Raw genomic sequence first — 20,093 nt, forward strand, 5'->3', positions numbered from 1 at the left:
AACATTCAATATTATAGTATTGAACAGGATGAACTGGAAAGTAACAACTTCCGTAGCAGTGAATTCCGATTACCAGCCCAATTAGGTTCACGGTCATGTTAATAATAAATATTTGGCTGCTATTCGATCAGATCAGGTCGGCATAAAATGCGGAGGTGTTACATACTACAACGGCAGGCTATCAATATTTAAGTGTGCTTGCACGTGGTGTTGTAGTCGGCGCACGAGCGATGAGACACAGCATCCCCGAGGCAGTGATGTAGTGGGTATTTTTCCGCACGACCATTTCACAAGTGTACCGTGAATTTCAAGAATCCGGTAAAACAACAAATCTCCGACACCGTTGCGACCGAAAAATGACCCTGCAAGAACGGGACCAACGACGGCTAAAGAGAATCTTTAGACATGTCAGAGCTGCAACTCTTCCGCTAACTGCTGCATACTTCGAAACTGGGCCAACAACAAGTGTCAGCATGCTAACCATTCAACGAAAGATCATCGACATGGGCTTTCGCAGCCTAGGACCCAATCATCTACTCTTGATGATTGGTCGACACAAATCTTTCGCCTCGCCTGGGCCGGTCAACACTGACATTGGTGTGTTGATGACTGGAAACAAGTTGCATGGTCGGACGAGTCTCGTTTCAAATTGTATCGTGCGGGTGAACGGGTACGTGTATGGAGACAACCTCATAAATCCCATGGACCCTGCATCTCAGCAGGGGACTGTTCAAGATGGTGGAGGCTCTGCAATGGTGTGGGGCGTGTGCAGCTGTAGTGATATGGGACCCCTGACATGTGACACGTACGTAAACATCCTGTCCGATCTCCTGCATTCATTAACGTCCATTGTGCATTCCGACGGAGCTGAACAATTCCAGCAGGTCAATGCGACACCCCACACGTCCAGAATTGCTACAGAGTGGCTCCAGTAACACTCTTCTGAAGTTAAACACTTCCACTAGCTTCCAAACGCCTCAGACGTGAACGTTATTGAGCATATCTGGACTGTCTTGCAACGTGCAGTTCAGAAAAGGTCTCTATCCCCTCGCACTCTTACGGATTTACGGGCAGCCTACGGGGGCTCTACGCGATATTAGGCAGATATACCAATTTCTTTGGATCTTCAGTGTATAATATAAAATTTTTTGTCACAGTCTCAGTTTGGTTCAGGAAGAATTGTTAGCAGAAAATGGAATTTACTCTTGTATGTGCGAGGCACAAGCAGCACTGAACGTTAGTATGAGGGCAGCAGGTATTTTCGTTGATTTACCGAAAGCATTAGATTTGACGCACTATTCACTCTTCTTGCATTAGCTGTATCAGTGTGGAATTACAGAAAAAGCTTAGCATTGGTTCCCCTTATATTTGGAAAGCAGAGTGTAAGGTGTTCTCTGGTATCAACAAAGAAGAAAGACATGGTACGGGGTCCGGTTCTGGGTCCATTGCTTATCTTGATATACATCGATGATCAGCGAATAAAACTGACAGATGATTCACACTTTTCTCTTTGTATACGATAAAGGTTCAACTGTGAAACATGTGCAATGTACTTCCAAATTAAATACCTAACAGGGTACTCGGTTACGTCAGCAAATGGCTTCCAGGGAACGGACGAACGTCTAACTACAGCATACCGGAAACTGCAATGCAAAAATTACAATGCACACCATAAGATCTACAGATGCCAGGAGCATGCATACATGCTGCAATTTTAAAATCAATACGAGTGTGCTTTAGACCCTTATCGTTCTCAGTGCCTCAATTGGTAGACACACATCCCTTAGCAAAACAACACATTGTTCAATGTCAAAAGACAGTTAGGTTTTGGAATAATGAACTCGGGAAGCGACGCACCATGAAGGATTACCTGAAAGGAATGGAAATCAGTAGATGTAATCCACATATTGGATGATTTATTGAAAAAGAGAAACCTTCATAATTTGAGCAAGTCAATAATGCATTGGTCCATCTCTGGCACCTATACAAGCGGTTATTCGGCTTGGTATTGATTGATAAAGTACTTGGATATCCATCTGAGTGATATCGTGCCAAATTCTATCCACCTAGAGTGTTAGATAGTTAAAATCACGATGTGGTTGTGAAGCAAAGCGCCTCGCATCATGCCTATTCAGATGGGACATAACAGAGGTGATTGGCTGTGCACTGTGAGTCACGCGCAAAGCAGGTGGGGTCAGATGGCTCGAGTATATATGTAATTTCTATGCGATATGATAGAGGTCATTAGCTGACGAACACTGTTTGAGCTACAATCAAAATACTTTCAGTTTTATTTCATGTTTTGTTTTTTAATTTTCTAATTTTTTATTAATTACTACTCTTATTGTGTTTCGTTATGAGAGTGAAAGAAGCTGTGAATGTGAAATACCGTTTCATGTAAAGTTTTTATACCAAAGAGTGTAAATTTTAAGTTGACAAACCAGAGTAACTCGAAAAATATGTTTCAAGCGAAAAAATGTGTAGAATCCAAAGTTGACTATTTTCGAGGGGGACATCTGCTGGTGCTAAAATTAGTCCACCACCCCAGCCCCCTGGGGGTGGGGCGGGAGGCAACTGTAAAATTTCAAATTGAAACCTCTATTATTTATTGCAGAATCAGATGATACATAAAAAACTATGTACATTTGTCTTAAGCATTTGTTTTTATTCTTGGTATTTGGCGCTGTAATGCAAGGAAATCCATGTTCTCATTTTTGCGTGGAAAATGGTTACGGACAAATAAAAAATACTTATTTACTTCGTAAATTTGATTCGCTAAAACTAAAACTCTCCCTCTCCCCATAGAGTGGGGTTTGAGAGAGGGGAATTAGGGTTTTACAAATGTTGACTTATCCGAATCTGCGAAAAAATTAATATTTGGGTCAACATTTGTAAAACTCTAATTCCTCTCTCTCAAACCGCACCCTATGGGGAGGGAGGGAGAAATTTAATTTTATCGAATCAAAATTTGCTAAGTAAATAAGTATTTTTTATTAATCCGTAACCATTTAACACGCAAAAATGGGAACATGGATTTTCTTCAACTACAGTGCCGATTACCAAGAATCAAAACAAATGTTTAACACAAAATGTACGTAGTTGCCATTTGAAATTTTAAAGTTGCCTCCCGCCACACCCCGGAGGGCTGGGGTGGTGGGCTTATTTTAGCGCTAGCAGATGTCCCCCTTAAAATAATCAACTTTGGATTCTACACACTTTTTCATATGAAACTTATTTTTCTAGTTATTCTGGTTTTCAACTTAAAATTTACACCCTGTATACAGTGAAGTAATTAGTCACGTGAGGAGTGTTCGAGAATGACGATTGTGTTAGTCATTCGTACTGGGGAATTTAACAAACTATTTCGTCCGTTTATGGTACTGGGGAAATGAGATTACGATTTCGGAAAAGTAGTTTCGTTAAGAGGGAATTAATCACACATTTTTGGGTTCTCAAATTTTAGTTATGTTAATTTACTGTACTGATTCAGTGAAAAATTTTGTTCGCTTCTGTATACATGCGCGGAACTGAGCAGGCTTGATGCTGGTTTCCGATTGGTTGTCATGTTTCTCAACCAACCCGAAATTAATCATTATCCCGTTTTTTGCGAACTAGAAGCTTCTTTTGTGCAAAGAACTGAGTAGATTCGGGGCCTGGACCTCATAGTCATCTGACCTATAGATATGCGCTCCGCTGAAAATTATTAATGTTGTGATATTTCAGTATTAAAATGTTTGAGAAATGCCGTAAAGTGCGGAAAGCAGTTCGATAAAGTGCAGTGTGAATTTGAAGCATTTGGTGACATTACAATACGTAAATGCCCCTTGTCGTGTTGTTCACTCGCGAACTTGAGCAATTTGTTCCGTGAGACTGTTTTAGCAACATACAAGCGAGGACTTCTGTAAGAAATAATCCGTTTGTAACCTTTCGGTAAAGGATTACAACAACCTGGCTACGGTTATGAATGATTTGTGCGTGTGATGGTTCAAATGGCTCTGAGCACTATGGGACTTAACGTGGAGGTCATCAGTCTCCTAGAACTTACAACTACTTAAACGTAAATAACCTAAGGACATCACACATATCCATGCCCGAGGCGGGATTCGAAACTGCGACCGTAGCGGTTGCGCGGTTCCAGATTGAAGCGCCTAGAACCGCTCAGGCACACCGGCCGGCTTGTGCGTGTGAACTTTTCAGACTTTATACAGCATAGAGTAAGGCTTGGTAGCGTCTCGTGTATGCAAGCTTATCGTAACAGAGTGAAATGTTATGCACATAAACACTTTTAACTGTTCCTCCCACCGACAAGACAATTTTAGTGCAACTTGTGGTTACGAAATGTGTACCTGTTTCTCTATAGAGCTTTCCGGCTGAAAACTGCATTTCAGCGATTTCAGAAAGGCGTGGGTCTGAGAAGAGATTCATCCAAGGTGACTCGAACCTTACAATGCACAGTGTCGGCGCAGTTGTAAGGCCCTGCCCATAATGTTTCAAACGTTCTCTGTTCCGGAGCGATACGGCAATCTTGGTGCCAAGGTAGGGTTTGGCAAGCACAAACATTAGCAGTAGAAACTCGCCATGAAGGGCAACACAGAAGGTTGTAGAATATCACCGATCTACTGCTGCGCTGTAGGGGTGCCACGGATGACAACGAAGGCGTCCTGCTATGAAAAGCAAAGGAATCACAGACCATTAATCCTGGTGGTCAGGCCGTATGACGGGCGACTTTCAGACTGGTATCCCAACGTGTCATCGCTGTTCGGCGGGGTTCCATTAGAGGCGGGACTCATCTCTAAACACACCAACACTCCAGTCAGAGATGCTCCAGAACGATGACGTTTCCGGAGACACTCATTTAGGAGATACCTATCGAATACGAGTTCAGAGTCTTTGTACTGCATACCAGCCATCACGGTCACGTTTTATACACAAAAGATAGACTTTTGGACAGTATCGCCGTGACATTCGGACTGTCAGAAGCGAGAGACACTAACTGCGCACATGTAAATTGATCTCATTATTTTTTTACTTTACACATTCTACACGAGTTCGTTATTCCTAAACCTAACTGTCTGGTGGCACTGAACCATCTATTGCTTTGATAAGGGATGTAGTCTAGCAATTCAGGCACTGAGAACCGCAAGTGCCTAAAGTACACCGTCATCGACTTTAAAACTGTAGCGTATGTGCATGCTTCTGACATTTGTTGATCTTATGGTGAACCAGGGTTTACCATATCGTTTGCCCTACAGTATGTACATGAATATTCGCGAAAACCAGTCTCGTAGATCTGTCGGACGCTTATTTCCATATGGGCCCAAAGTAAAAAGTTTGGTTTTGTTGCTCTGTGCTGTTTAAATCTTATCTAAGGTTGACAACATAATTTAGTCGCTACTTGATGTATGTAGCAATAATAGTTCATAATCGGAGATGCTTTATCTGAACCTCCAGCCAGAGAATGTGATTAACGAAAATGATGACACAGAGAACCTTTCAGTGTTGTAATAGGTCATAATTGGGTGTTTCATGGATTTAGTAACTGTTATTTATGTTCTGATTTCAGTTTCACATTGATTACAAACTCTACAACTTTGGAGAGGCACTTCTTTTACCAGCCCATGTATGGAAATTTTGTGAATTAACATTAATAATAAATATAACCTTAAATATTAATCTTTCATAACGTAAGTGGGTATTTTAATTTCTCATAGGAAGTATGGCATGTTGAGATTTGATTAACAAACATTTCAGATGTGTGAGACAGGTAGTTTGTCTATAAATATGATTTTCACGAACGTCTACTTTTTTCAATACTTTGTTTCTGTGCTGTGAACTCTTACGGGTTCTCAGCGCCACAGTTAATTCCGTGCTTCAAATATGTGTCTTAAAACCACGTAAAGATCTGCGGTTATGAATTTGATACAGTCAAAATGTCTTGCCCCCTGAGTGCCGCAAGACGTTAGAACATAGTGAGACTGGTCCGAAGCGGGTTCAGTTGAGTGTGTAGTTATAATTTTCATCTGCCAGAGGACAGTAGAGCGCAGAGACATTCAAGAAAAAGATCAAGAGAATGTTTTTGTGAATTGTTCTGTTTATTTCTTGAAGGCTTTATTGTTAATTATGTTTGCACAGCCTTGAAAACGCATTTAGTAGTGTGAATGATGCGTGAGTGCGGTCTAGAATAAATATGTAGATCATTGTTCAACTGATGAACGCTGTACGAAGGAAGGATAATTCGAGTAGAAATGAAAATAGTGGGCCGTGCGTGGGTGATGTTCGTGCCATCTATTGTTTAAAATCTTGTTTTTACCGTTTGGCCGCCTCGTCATTGTAATTTCAATTACTGGTGTCACTGAATTGCTCTCCTGCCCGCCCGTGAGTGGCAGCAGCACCGCGTATCGATATTAGCCCTGCCGCATTATCTTTGCTGAACGGCTATTACTTCCCGGTCGTCGTGTGTCGTGGGGGGAGATCGGACCTGGAGCGGTTGGGGTTTGAACTCAGCAGAATTGCAGTCGGGACGTAGCAGCAGTCTGGGACGGAGCGCTGGGGAGGCGCGGACAGCCAGTACTCGCCGACCGCTCAGACCCAGTGAAACGCCTGCCCTAGCAGCGCAGAGCGGATTAGGTTGCGGAAAGGCCTTATCTTGACTATTTCGCGCAAAAGGGCAAGACAAGAACATTAATTTAAGACACATTAAAACTCGGCTGAAGGCCACACATCAACCAAATAACTAAAACTCAAACAAGGAAGTTACTATGTAACAGAGACGGAACGGCGCTCCGAAGTTTCCAAGGGTCGGCCTGGCATTGCAACACTAACGCCCGTTTAGGCGAGACAGGCAGCCTGACCAACAATCTCTAAATCGGAAGGCAGCCCAACCGACAGACAGCCGACGAGCCGACGAACTAACCAAATACCTGATTTCTGTCACCAGACCAAACGGTTCAAATGGCTCTGCGCATTGTGGGGCTTAACATCTGAGGTCATCAATCCCCTAGAACTTATAACTACTTAAACCTAAGGACATCACACACATCCATGCCCGAGGGAGGATTCGAACCTGAGACCGTAGCAGTCGCGCGGTTCCAGACTGTAGCGCATAGAACCGCTCGGCCCCCACGGCCGGCACCCGACCGAAAGCACTACAACCAAGATGCCAGCGAGGCGATGAGACCAGTAACACTTGCCTTCTGATATTGGTGTGTTAATAAGCCAAGGCAAAAAACTAGTGACCTAGATGAGCATCTCAACGGCTGTGGAACTACACGCCGCGGCGGACAGCATCAACACTGTCAGAAAACCGAGCGAGGTGGCGCAGTGGTTAGACACTGGACTCGCATTCGGGAGGACGACGGTTCAATCCCGCGTCCGGCCATCCTGATTTAGGTTTTCCGTGATTTCCCTAAATCACTCCAGGCAAATGCTGGGATGGTTCCTCTGAAAGGGCACGGCCGACTTCCTTCCCCATCATTCCGTAATCCGATGAGACCGATGACTACGCTGTCTGGTCTCCTTCCCCAACCAACCAACCAACCAACTGTAAGAAAACACTCACTCACCGCTCTGTCGCAACCGACCAAATGGCTACTGCAGTACGCAGACAGCATTACAGCATTTAAAGCATTGCTCAGTCGAGCTGACACAGGGTGCACAGTGTTGCACGAAACACTGCCACAAGATGCTCGAACACTCGTAAAACGAATCACTCATGAACAACTAGAACGGACCACAGGCGGACACACACACCAAACCGAAGGACGGTCGGTGACGAAACACACGTCGTCTGACCAGACGACCGAACAGCAACGAAACAAGGTCGTTGCCTCTCAAACCTTGTGTGTCCGCAACGGTCGGGCGAATATTGCCTATCTGGAGCTCGCTGCTGCTCCAACCCGACTCAACCCGTTGTCTATCGGGAACTGGGAGACGCGGCGATCCGGGAACACTGGCTCGAGCTCAGTCATGCAGAGGTAACTCTTGCCCATTGGCCACGACGTCCCCGCACAAGAAGGAACCGAGCCACGTCTAGCAAGATGACACAGTGACTAGGCACAGGGACGGTCAAAAGACAGGCAGGCAAGAGAGCAATTCAGTGACACCAGTAATTGAAATTAAAATGACGAGGCGGCCGTACGGTAAAAACAAGTTGTTAAGCAATAGATGGCACGAACATGAGCCACGCACGGCTCAAATAGCTAATAACGTAAAGTATAAACAAAGTATCAGGATGTTAAATATTTATTTCGGGAAAAAGTACGGTTCGAAAGTGTGTTGTTTGTTAGTTGGCTAGTCATGAAAAGCGCGGACTAAAGCGGGAGAGTGATGATTTTCTATTGGCCTTAAAGAAAAGTGACCAATCAGAACGGAGTATTCTTCGTGTGTCTTTTCTGTTGGAGATATACGAGGGGCGTTCAGAAAGTAAGCTCCGATCGGTCGCGAAATGGAAACGACTATGAAAATCCGATAAAGCTTTGCACAGATGTGTAGGGTAGTGTCTCTAGCATAACCCCAGTTAGCATCACGTCGCTCTTCTCATTTCTGAGCTCGCAGTGAGTGCGTAAAGATGTCTAGAAAATAGTGTTTGCCGCCAAGTACGAGGGCCTGGTGAGAAATTTCGCCTGAAGCTATGCAGCTAACATTACATAACTGTCGTGCTGTTTCTTCTTCAAGACAATTCTCAGCCGCATTCTGCAGGGGCAATGAAGATGCTCCTGCATCGTTTTCATATGGAAATGTGAGATTACCCACAATACAGTCCGCAATTGTCTCCCCCTTAGTTTCATCTCTGGTCACATGAACCGCTGTCTTTGAAGACAACATTTTGGCACAGACAACGAGCTGTAGGCCAGCGTGGAGAATTGGCGGAAAGCACTGGCGGCTGCCTTCTATGATGAGGCTATTGAAAAGTTGGTACAACGCTATGACAAAAGTCTAAGTCAGAACGGCGACTACGTAGAGAAGTAGCTGAAAGGTGTAGCTAATTGTTACAAGTAAAACATTTCTGATGTTCACTGTGGTTTCAATTTGGCAATCAATCGGAGCTTACTTTCTGAACAGGCCTCGTAGAATGCTTACAGCAGTCTAAAGAGTAGGAGCCCATCCTTTCAATGGTACGGTCGTGTGTAGTATGAGCTCCGAAGGAAGTTATAATTTGCCGGTTTTAGTTTTGTTACATGCTTCAAAAATGTTTTAAAGTGAAGGCATATTTATTCCGGTGTTTTTTGTTTTTGAAAAGTACGGATTTTTCAATATAATTTTGTGTGTGAGAAAAGACAGTAATTGCGCATGGCATATTGAGCAGAACGGTGACTAAAACCTTGAGTGCATTAGACACTGATAAACTTAACAGTACGGCGAGAATCTCCATTTAAGAATAATCCGTGCTTAGTAGCTGTTCGGATTTCGGGAAATCCGTTACCATAAACTTGCTAACGTGAATGAAAGGGTTTGTGCATGACTGTGTTAATATCAGCACGGTCTTGGCAGTGTACGTGTACACTATCAAGTTTCACAATATGCCGAAGGTTTACCAGTATTTCCACCTTTCATTCAAAATTAAGACCTTTTCCAGATTCTTGGAATAGTTACATTATATGCAACCTGATGCGAGTTGCAGTACCGTAGGTTTCTGCTCGGCTTTCCTGCCGGCGATCTGTTGCAACGAATTCGCAGCTAGGTGCAGGCAAAGGATGAAAGGAACCACGCCTCCGCAATAATACAACTAGAACTTGGGTTCTGTGACGTGTGTTAAACAAATGTGACGTACCATAGGAAAGTGACGTAAAGTTATTTAAATTTTGTGTTCAGTTGCGTGGTGTCCACAATGAATGAAATACAGAAATTAGTTTTTTTGCTTTCATGTTTTTCTGTAATAGGTAAGAGTAACTAAGTTGAGCAGTGTGGTTAATTGTGGTCAAACGAGTACGAAAATCCACAGGGAACATCTGCTAAGACGGCAACAAACAAGAATATTATCATTTCAGAAAGTATAACAGTAGTTCAAACATTTTCTCTGGTTTCAGTGTACAACAAAAACTATATGGAGCCTATTAAATAATTAATAGGCGTCCGGAACCTGGAAAAGAAGGAAGGAAGGTTAGAGCTTAACGCCTCGTCGACATCGAGGTCATTATAGAAGGAACACAAGCTCTGGTTGTGTTCGGGTTGATGAAGGAAACTGGCCGTGCCTTTTGAAAGGAACCGTCACAGTATATGCCCGATGCTGTTTAGGGAAGTCACGGAAAACCTAAAGCTGGATAACCGGACGCGGATTTGAACCATCGTCCTCCCGGATGCTAGTCCAATGTGCTAACCCTGCGACACCTTGCTCGTCTGGAATCAATTACTTGGTGGAAAATCAGCTTTGAAACATACTCGTATTCCTTGAAATTAATATTTCTGATCGTCTGAAGATGTGACCTAGTGTATTGTAGGATTAATACACAGGAAGGTACTATGTATTCAGATCATAGGCGATTAGGTTCCAGGCACATAACGTGCCTCACGTGGTCTCTGACTGCACAGTGCTTGTTTATACCCTCATCCTATCATCCTACTCCACCATCGTTTGCTAAGATTAGAACCAAAGCGGTGAACAGTCTAATAGCAGAAAATAGTCACCTCCTTAGAACAACACATTTCTCACTTCTGAGTGCTGTAAGAAGTGTGAAACTGATACGCGACAGCAGTATGAAATACAGTCTTTTGTGTAAGTCATGGCAGAAAAGTTGTGTGTATTCACCACTAAGTTTGCACGGAATGAGCGCAGTTAAGTTGTGTCATCGTAGAGACGTGAGAGAATAGCAAAAGTAGCCAACGGTTTTTAACCATTCCGTGACCAAAAAGTGAATGAAGTTCTACAAAGAACAGTATACCACCAATCGGAGCCACGGAACACCGCGCAATAACAGCAGTCGCGAAAAGTTGCTAACCGACAGGGACCAGAGGCGAGCGTCACGGCTCGTCAATGACAATCGGTTTCAAATGCGACAGAAATTTATTGCTCTCAGTGAGCGAACACTGCGAAGCTGGCTGCATGCTACGGCCATTTGCAGTGAGACATCCCGCAAGAGGTACTCATAGTGACACATGGAGATGCACGTTCTCATTGGTCTAAATAACACAGAAACTGGACTGTAGCTGATTAGAGGGACGTAGTTCGGTCGAAAGACTCAAAACTTTGTTGATATTCGTAGCGGGTCTCCGTCCGGAACCTGACGTCATCTTGACAGAATATTTTCGGCGGTCCACCTGGCCGCCATCTTCAGGTGAGGAAGCCGACACACTATCTCGCAAAAACTGAAACACCCAGTAGCGGCTCCTTTATACACTGCCTGTAGGCCGAAAGTCTGCAGTCCAGCCCGAGATTACACGGTTTGCCTGAGGTAATCAAGCAAGGGTTTCCTCTTCGGCCTATTGTCAGTAATCTGGGTGCTCCTACTAACAACTTAGCCAAGTATTTAGCATCCCTTCTCAGTTCCCATGTCGGAAAATGCGAACATCATATTTCTAGTTCCCTGGCTTTTGTTCAGCGTTTGAAGTCTTTCTGTCTCAGTCTCACGAAATTGCTCATTAGTTTTGATCTTGTGTTTCTTTTTACCAGAGATTCTTGACAGTTAATTGGTGAAAAATTGGACGGAGAAACAACAAAGCTTTGTCTCCACGTGCTGACGTCGGACTTAGGCGTATTTTTTACTTAATGGCAAGTACTTTGAGTAAACTGACGGAATGGCTATGGTGATTCCAAATATTCCCCATACTCGTCAATTTGTTTGTGGAAAATTTAGAGAAGATGGCACTGAAGACGGCGTTCTTTAAACCAACTAGTTTTTTTAAATACGTCGACGATACGTTTATGGTATGGCTACTTGAGAGAGGTGCCCTTTATCGTTTCCTAGGATATTTTGCTTGTCGGCATCCTGACGTCACGATCACGATGGAAGTTAAAAAAAATGGAAAGCTTCCGGTTTTAGATGTCTTGGTGTACAGGAGGGATGATGGGACATTGGGACACAGTGTTTACTGTAAGCCTACGCACACTGACAAATATCTTCATGCGTATCAATTTGCCGTCCACCGTAATAACGCAAAGGGGTACTGTTTATATTAGTAAAAAGAGCTTATGCCATCTCAGATGCAGATAGCTTGACACAAGAACTGGATCATCTAAAAGCAGTGTTCAAGCAGAATGTTTACACCGACAATCAGACGAGCAGAATTTTTACACCGACAATCAGATCCGTCGTGCTCTACAGACAGGAGGTTTGCGGGAACCAAGAGAAAATACAAGCAAATCGGAGATTCAAATGGTTCAAATGGCTCTGAGCACTATGGGACTTAACTACTGTGGTCATCAGTCCCCTAGAACTTAGAACTACTTAAACCTAACTAACCTAAGGAGATCACACACATCCATGCCCGAGGCAGGATTCGAACCAACGACCGTAGCAGTCGCGCGGTTCCGGACTGCGCGCCTAGAACCGCTAGACCACCGCGGCCGGCGCAAATCGGAGGCTTTCCTGTATTTCGCCAGCTAAGACTAGAGCGCATCTGGGCTCAGTGAAGGATGAATGGGTTTGAGGGAGTCCAGTGTCTACAAAATTCTCTCCCATTGCGTGGAAGCCTGTATTTTAGCACCATCGCTTTTATTTCAGCCAGAAAATCCTGCGGTTGCGGAACATTGTCTTACTGGAAGACAAAAAATATTGTACGATGATACACATGTGGTTGCCCCTGCGTGGCTTTATGGAGACTGGGTAGTGAAAGAAGGCATTGAAATCTGGTTATCTGACAATATTATAAACAGAAAATACGGGTGTCCTTTAAGTAAGAGTTAGAACCCTGTTTTGTTTTATATTAAAAAACAATGGTCTTTGTATAGGCCATCAAATAGTGCGAACAGCGTTTGGTATCGATTAATCATTTCCGGTAGTTTTCACCAGTGGTGCGATGTCGTGCTTTGCACTACATCTACATCTACATCTACATACATTCTTCGCTAGCCACCAAGCTGTGTGTGGCGGAGGGCACAATTCGCGCGGATCGCGCGAGGGAAAAACGACTGTCTGAACGCCTCAATACGAGCTCTTATTTCCTTTATCTTTGAATGATGATCATTATGCGATTTGAAAGTTGGTGGTAATAATTTATGCTCTACATCCTTGGCGAAGATTGGATTTCGGAATTTAGTGAGCTGCCCCTTCTGTTTAGCGCGTCGTCTATCTGCAAGTGTGTCCCACTCCAAGTCTTCTATGAGATTTGTAACGCTCTCGCGATGGCTAAATGTACCAGTCACGAATCTTGCCGCTCTTCTTTGGACCTTCTCAAGCTCTTGAATCAGACCCAACTGGTAAGGGTCCCATACAGACGAACAATACTCTAAAGTTGGACGAACTAACGTATTGTAAGCTATTTCCTTTGTTGAAGGACTGCATCGCTTCAGGATTCTATCAATAAACTGCAATCTAGAGTTCGCCTTACCCGTTACTTGTGTAATCTGATCATTCCATTTGAAATCATTTCGAATGGTCGCACCCAGATACTTGACTGATGTTACCGCTTCCAAAGATTGACCATTTATTTTCTACTCATACGTTAATGGGGATTTTCGTCTTGTTATACCCAGTAGGTTACACTTGCTAAAATTGAGAGATAACTGCCAGTCATTACACCACGCATTTATTTTCTACAAATTATCATTGATTTGTTCGCAACTTTTGTGTGATGATACTTTCCTGTAGACTACAGCATCAGCGGCAAATAGTGTAATGCCGCTGTAAATACCATCAACCAGATCGTTTATGTAAATCGTAAAAAGCAGAGGACCTATTACGCTGTCCTGGGGCACAGCTGAAGTTACTCTTCATTTTGTTGAAGTTACCCCGTTCAGGACGACATACTGCTCCCTGTCTGTTAGAAAACTTTCTATCCAACCGCATATGTCATTGGATAGACCGTACGCGCCCACTTTTTGTAGCAAGCGACAGTGCGGAACTAAGTCGAACGTCTTTCGAAAGTCGAGAAATATGGCATCAACCTGGGAGCCGGTATCTAGAGACTGTTGTATATCATTGCACTGGATGGCAGTTATGTTTGCGCATGCGCGGTGGACCTTCAGGCGGAGTATAAAAGAAACTGAAGATGGGGGCCAGGTGGACCGCCTAAAATATTATGTCAAGGAGATATTATGTTCCGACTGGAGACTCAATATGGATATCATCAAATTCTACTCCGGGAAAGTTTACGAAGTGACTCGATATTTTGCTTCTTTTCAAAAGATACATTGCGACGGTTCAGCGAGACATTTAGCCTGCAGTGTGTGGAGAGTGCCAAAGGTGATTCTCTGATGTCTTTAGTGGTGTTTCTTGTACCATGATTCAGATTACCGTCAGCATGAGTCAAGACGTATATTTCAACATTCTCAGCCAACCAAATGTGGCTCTTTCTTCTACATCTTCTTGATGAGTGTGCAGTAGACACCTGCACATTCCACGATGACAACAGCAGTCTTCACAGAGCTGTACGTATCCGTTATTGGTTTGATGAACATTCAGGCATCATATGCAACCTCGACTGGAACAATGAATCATCCTATATTAATGCCACAGAAAATATGTTTAGCTCTGGCTCAAGCGCCGTAGCTCTATTACCTGGATACACACTTCCCCCACTAGGACTGTTGATATTTTAAAAAATCGGGAATTCGATATATGGATTAATTAAAAGCAAGTGGTTATTGGCTCTCGATATACTGAGAAAATGTATCGGTGCGTCGAGCTATCGAGAGTAGAGATAGTGGCGTACCTGCCTATAAAAATGTCGGCTGCACACTGTAGGTATACAGCCGCTTTCAGAGCCTTGAAGTATTGATTAATTATCAGATATTCTGTACATTAACAAGCCTGCCTATTCCCCTTAGAGCAAGAACTGGAAGAAAAAACGATGTACGTTCACGCTTGGCGATAACCACTTTGCTAACCATGGTAAATGCATGTAAGGGGCACAGTAAAAGGTGTCTGATGGGTCCGTTGTTCGCTTTCGTCAGTATCTCATTTGTCCGGAACACTTTATGTCAACTAAACCGTTTTTTTTTCATTTCTGCCAACACCAACAACATAGCAGCTGTAGTGTAAAAATTGCATGGTCAAGCTAAACGTTGCAGTTTCTGTTGGCAGCGCCGAGCACCCAGTACGTCAGCATTTACCCTCACTCGTCTCCGCCCTTCGTAAATACCAAACTTGTCATTTACATTTTTGTTCATCATTTTCAGCATCTGTTTCTGAAGCATGCCGATGTGAAGAAATAGCACACTAGTATCGTTAAAAATTGTGTTTTATCGAATTGCTGAACTATTTCTTCGCATCGGAAAACTTGTTATTCAGTTAACATGGCCACCTCCTAGTGCCATCGCGCTTCTTCTTTTGTACCACATATAGTTACTTCATACAGTCAATGAGGGAGAATGGACGTGATGAAAGGTCAATCTGCAGTAGGACTCCTTCACGTAATGAAAGTAAAATTCTGTTCTACTACAATTTCTAAAGAAAAACTACAAATATTTAACGAAAATTGTGAAAAAATATGATATGAAAATATCGGCACTCTACATCACCATTTCTATATTGATTTATCGAGGGAAGGTACAGCCAGTATGTATCGATATTTTTGTGGAAAAATACCAGCACATCGATAATTTCTCAACATCCCTACCTCCCATCGCCATGCGACACCGTCTCGGTGTGAGGAAGGGAGAGGGGGAAACTGTGAATTCACCCCATTTAAATGGCAATGCCATCACACTGTATATGACTTCATTCCATATTTCACAACAATTTAGATGACCAGCAATACAGTTTTTAGTCTTATTTCGCGATTTTAGACGCGATGCGACGTAATTTTTATTTCGTACTAACTGTTGGCTTACAGACAAATGCAGAAAATATCATAGATGTTCGCAACTGAGGTTGCCACGTAATTATGGCTTATTTATTTTCATAATCAAAACGAGCCATTTGCACAAGTACGTTGATCGAAAAATTTCATAACGTTTACAAACCAGACACACCAAAAAAAGTTTTGCATCACTTCGGTTCCGAGAGTTCTGGAACCTGTACAGAAAATTGGAATAGAGATCAACATAAGCATCATTTCCGCCCTTTTCATTGCTCCTGAAAACCACACATTGCATGTAACCACCATGCAGCGAGACCTTCAGAGGTAGGGCTTCAGTTTGCTGTACACACCAGTACCTCTAATACCCAGTAACACGTACTCTTGCATTGATGCATGCCTGTATTCGTCGTGGCATGCTATCCATAAGTTAATAAAGGCGCTGTTGGTCCAGATTATCCCACTCCTCAACGGCGATTCGGCGTACATTCCTCAGAGTGGTTGGTGGGGCACGTCATACACAAACAGCCCTTTTCAATCTCTCCCAGGCATGTTCGATAGGGTTCATGTCTGGAGAACATGTTGGCCACTCTAGTCGAGCGATGCCGGTATCCTGAAGAAAGTCATTCACAAGATGTGCGCGATGAGGGCGCGAATTGTCGTCCATGAAGACTTATACCTCGCCAATGTGCTGCCAATATAGTTCACTATCGGTTGGAGAATGGTATTTAAGTATCGTACAGCCGTTACGGCGTCTTCCATGACCACCAGCGGATTGCGTCAACCCCACATAATGCCACCCCAAAACATCAGGGAACCTCCACCTTGCTGCACTCGCTGGACAGAGTGTCCGGGGCGTTCAGCCTGACCGGCTTGCCTCCAAATACTTCCCCGACGATTGTCTGGTGGAAGGCATATGCGACCTCATCGGTGAAGACAACGTGTTGCCAATCCTAAGCGGTCCATTCGGCATGTTGTTGGGCTCATCTGTACCGCGCTACATGGTGTCGTGGTTGCAAAGATGGACCTCGTCATGGACGTCGGGATGGAGTTTCGCATCATGCAGCCTACTGCGCACAGTTTGAGTCGTAACACGACGTCCTGTGGCTGCACGAAAAGCATTATTCAACATGGTGGCGTTGCTGTCAGGGTTCCTCCGAGTCATAATCCGTAGGTAGCGGTCATCCATTGCAGTAGTAGCCCTTGGGCGGCCCGAGCGAGGCATTTCGTGACAGTTCCTGTCTCACTGTATCTCCTCCAAGCCCGAACGACATCGCTTTCGTTCATTCCGTGACGCCTGGACACTTCCCTTGTTGAGAGGCCTTCCTGGCACAAAGTACCAATGCGGACGCCATCGAACCGTCTAGGCACGGTTGAACTACAGACAACACGAGCCGTGTACCTCCTTCCTGGTGGAATGACTGAAACTGATAGGCTGTCGGACCCCCACCATCTAATAGGCGCTGCTGATGCATGGTTGTGTACGTCTTTGGGCGGGTTCAGTGACATCTCTTAACAGTCAAAGGGACTGTGTCTGTGATACAATATCCACAATCAATGTCTCTCTTCAGGAGTTCTGGGAACCGGGGTGATGCAATTTTTTTTTATTATTTTTTTTATTTTTATTTTTATTTTTTTTAGTTATAGAGGTGCAGAAACTGTTCCGAAGGGCAACAACGTAGACAAACTGGACAATTTCGACGTAAAAGAATTTGTACTTTCTACGGGAAATACACTGCAGATGAACCGTTGGCATCTACACATGCACAGAGGTGCTTCCAAATGTAAAATGCAAGCGATCTCGAAAGCAGCTCGAAAACTACAGTAATATTGGCAGTGTCCCAAATCGAAACATCGCTCCAGCCATGCAACTTTAATTAACCAAAGTAGTTTTCTTATGTAAGGCCTCCATGTTCTTCGCTCAGTTTTATTGAATAGTGTTGCAACTGAGAGTGGAATAGTAGGTGCCATTTCAGAAACTTTATGATTCGTACCACCTGTTTTATCATGTGCTCCACGACTGCCAATTTCACACAAAGCGCTTCTATACGTACAACACAATAAATCTCATCTGCCGGTCGCTCCAACAGTGTAGATCGTTCGTCCACTAACCTTTAAGTACGATACTGCACTACCTGTTTTGCTAAGAAGAACACTGCACTGTTCCTTCGGTCGTGCCTGCATGTCTGAAGGAACATTGTATTATTGTTCTTAACAACAGAGGCATTGCAATACCGTATTTATCCGGCGAGACCAGGCAGCTACTTTCTGTTAAAGTTCCTCCCTTACATGTGTGTACCAGTACAAGCTGCGACGCAGAAAGACGAAAAATGGAAGTTTGAGTCCATCTGAGCCGAGCATTAATAGTCAAAACGATTGAAGCGAAAAATCCAGTTTCGAATCCCGGTCGGGCACAAATTTTCACTGTCGGCAATCCCGTACACAGCCGATGGTTGGCCGTATTCAGAACTGCGCAAATATTTCATGTAAATTTTAAATATGTTTTAATGTCGTTTATTGCCAATTGCTAGTACCCATCGACTATGCGCTACATCATGCGAGGGGGAATCAAATGAAAACCTTAAATTTGTAGTAATAAATCGAAATTTCACGCCGTTATCGTGTAAGTTGGTAAGCGTGCTACCAACAGCATGCAGAATGGCCTGTAGGTGGCAGCATAGTGCAGATGCACACATACCGTCACAGTATCAGTATAAAGATGGTCACCCCAGTTGCGCCTTGCACCAGGGAAGAACCGCGTTCTGTTATTCGGTTTTTGGATAGTGAAGGTGTCAAACCTATTGAAATTCATCGACGAATGAAGGTTCAGTACGATGATGCATGTTTGTCACAGCAGCAAGTCTACGAACAGAGTAGGAAGTTAGCAAATGGTATGACTTCAGTGGAAGATGCTCCTCGTCCAGGTCAGGCACAACGAGTTGTGACTCCACAGAACATTGCAGCAGTTGAAGCCATAGTGAAGGAAAACCGCCGAGTGACACTGTATGACATTGCAGCATGTTTACAGATTAGTCAAGGGTCAGCACACGACATTGTGCATGATGTGCTCCAGTTTTCAAAGCGTCTGCAAGATGGGTGGCACGGCAGCTGACTCCTGAAATGAGAGAATGACATGTTGATGCTTGTGAAGAATTTCTTCGGCGCTTTGAAAGAGAAGGTGATTGCTTCCTTGCAAGAATCGTTACTGGGGACGAAACAGTTGCAACAATCACAGACCTGCGTTTTGAGTGCCTTCCTCATCCACCATACTCACCAGACCTTGCCCCAAGGGATTTCCATATATTAGGACCACTCAAAGACACAATGGAGGGGAAAGACGTTCCGTTCTGATGAGGAGGTAAGCCACACGGCGCATGAGTGGTTGCGCGGACTAGCAAAAGAATTTTTTTTCTAAAGGAATTTATAGACTTTGTTAGCGCTGGAGGACTTGCACCGAGCGTGGGGGAGATTATGTTCGAAAGTGATACAGCTTTGACCACTTCTGCAAAATAAATAATATTTTTAAAAAATATTTAAGGTTTTCATTTGCCTCACCCTCGTAGATATTAAGAATCCTCATCCTTCTGTCGTCCCAGTCCAGTTTTAAGGGCTCCTGGCGATTGATCTCTAGACTGCATCTTTCAGTATAGACAGTGGACCTGCGACCTTGCATTTATAACGGTACTTTGCGGGCAGGCGTGTCAATTTGCATCATATTAATTAAAATCGGGGATAAATAGACATTATTTTGGAAGAATTAAAAAGGGGAAACTAATACGAAACTTTAATAACTGCACAGTATTACTACGAAGCAATATAATGAAAAGTAATAAAAAGCAAAGTAGAAAAGACCAAGCGGGACAGAAAGATATAGGGCCGCGTTTGTTTTTTAATACGTATAAAAGAACATGTAACACATTATTGAGCTCTCTACCTTCAGTTATCGCGATCGGGCTAGTCGATGAAGAAGTGGTACGCGACTGCGAAATTCGTTAAGGAGATTATTGAAAGACTCTTCAAGCATGTTTAAAATACATTACGTGTGACGAAGTGATCAGAGACGTTTATTGTCGGGTGAAGTGAAAATGATTCCGATAACATAATTCGAACTTTGTGTTAGCTGGGAAAAGTACTGCATTTTATAAAATTGTGAAACGCGTGTGCGCGGAACATTAAGAAAATCTTATCCATGGACGGTTGCG

This window comes from Schistocerca americana, chromosome 1 (assembly GCF_021461395.2).
Source record: "Schistocerca americana isolate TAMUIC-IGC-003095 chromosome 1, iqSchAmer2.1, whole genome shotgun sequence".
Taxonomy (NCBI): Eukaryota; Metazoa; Arthropoda; class Insecta; order Orthoptera; family Acrididae; genus Schistocerca; species Schistocerca americana.